The sequence below is a fragment of the Sturnus vulgaris genome, unplaced genomic scaffold, assembly GCF_052056855.1.
Source record: "Sturnus vulgaris isolate bStuVul1 unplaced genomic scaffold, bStuVul1.hap1 Scaffold_156, whole genome shotgun sequence".
NCBI lineage: Eukaryota > Metazoa > Chordata > Aves > Passeriformes > Sturnidae > Sturnus > Sturnus vulgaris.
Window position 1 is genome coordinate 2,201,591 of NW_028276073.1, and position 1,914 is coordinate 2,203,504.

Consider the following 1,914-nt stretch of genomic DNA (forward strand, 5'->3'; position numbering starts at 1 on the left):
GCTTGCTTGCCTGCGAAGGGGGGCTCGGTGACGGGAGTGTCCGGCCCTGCCGTGTGTTGTTGAAGTCGTCCCCCTTCCTCGGCCCTAAGCCGGGGACCCGCGTGTAGCGGGCAGAATTTTTCCGGGGCGGCGGTCGGCCGCGGTGGCCGGCCGTGTCCCCCCCCCCAGGACGGACCCCGCAACCCAACAGAGAGCGAGCGAGCGAGTGAGCCCCCGAGAGTGTGTCGTGGGCGGGGCGGCGGCGCCTCGCCCTTTCTCGGTATCGGCCGGGCGCGATCGAGGCACCGTGCCGGGGCGGCCCGTGGTGTCTGGCCTGCCCCGGCTGCCGTGGTTGCCGTTGCCGGCGGGGGCTGGGTTTTGCGAGCGGCTCCGTTCTTTTTTATTAAAGCGTGCCGGTGTGCGGGGCAGTGTGGGGGTGCCCGCCCGGCCTCCGTTCTTTTTCTCTCGCGGCCCTAAGCCGCGGCACCGAGAAGCGCGCGCTGACGAAGGGTCACGGGCCGCCACCGAAGCGAAAGCGAAAGGCGAGAGAGAAGGGCTGGCTGTGTTGGCGAGTGAGAAAAGAGACCGTATGTCCGGTGGTTGGAGGGGTTTTACGGGAGGAGTTGAGAGGCGCGTTCTCGCCCCCACCCCTGGCTCGTGACCCCCGTGGCTAGCACGGGTCGTGCGACGCATGGCGTGCTTTTTTTTTTAGTTTTTTTTTTGGTGCGGTGGCTTGCCCTTCCCCCCGGCTTTTTTTCCGGGTGGGAAGCCGATCGCTGCGAGGCGGGCGAAAGCCGGTGGCCCGCGGCGTGGTCGGTGGCAGCTGCTCCGTTTTCCGTTGTCTTGCGGCCCGCGGGCGGGTGGCGGCACCCCCCGCTCTCTTCCTCTGCTGCGTGATCGATCCCGAAGGTTGCAAGCGGCCCGCCGGCGTCGGGGGCCTAGGGAGCGTCGGGGAGGCTCGGCGGCGCCAAGGGAGGGCCTCTCGGGGACGTGTCCCGCTCGCACGCATGTTGGAGCCCTGCTCCGTTGCCGTTGTCCCAGGAACCCGCGGCCGCGGGGGCTCCCCGTTGCCCCGCGGCTGCTTTTCTTTCTGTCCCCGTCCGATCGATGAGGCTTTTCGGGTCGCGTCGGAAAGGGCCCCCGGCGGGCCGGCTCCTCCGGGCGAAGTCTCGGTGGTGTCCGGTCCCTCGAGCAGGGCGGTCTCCTGTCCAATTCGCTTCCCGTCGCAGGCGAGGTGTCGCTCCTTCCGCTTGCCGGGGAAGGAACATCTTTACCGTCCCAGGCTGTGTGATGGCCGCGTGGCCCCGTGAGCACTCAAGGTGTCCTTAAAACCACGCGAGGTGCCGGCGCTGGCCCTGGTCCGAGTTTAGCGTCCCGTGGGTGCCGGCCGCGAGCAGCACCGGGCGGCGGTGCGGCTCGAGCTTGAGCCGAGAGAAAACGAAACCAAACCCCCCCCCCCTCGAGAGCGAGAGAGAGTGAGAGGGCTGACGAGAACCGATGGCGGGGCCGGGGGAGCACGGACGGGGGAAAAGAGCCCGTTCCGCGCGCGCACCGCGCACGGCGCTCCTTTGTCGTGCCGCCGCCTGCTGCAGAGCGAGCCGCCCCGGCCTCGGGGCCTCGGTGTTGTCCGGGCCGCGCCCGCCTTGTCGGGTCGCTGTCTCCTCTAGCACGTCCGGTGCTTTTTCGGGCCGGCCTCGGGGGCGGGTCAGCCCCAGCCGAGCCCCGTCCCCGCGCCCCCAGCGCGCGCGGGACTCTCCGAACGCGAAGGCCGAGCCGTGTTGTGTGTCGCAAGGGCGCGGGCCCTGAGAAAAAAAGAGCCAAGGGGCGAAAAAAAAAACCAAAACGAAGGCGAGAGAGATAAAAAAGGAACGAGAAAAAGGCCTCGCGTTGTTGTCCGAAGCAGAGAAAAAAAAGCTGCGCAGCGGTTCCGGCTCC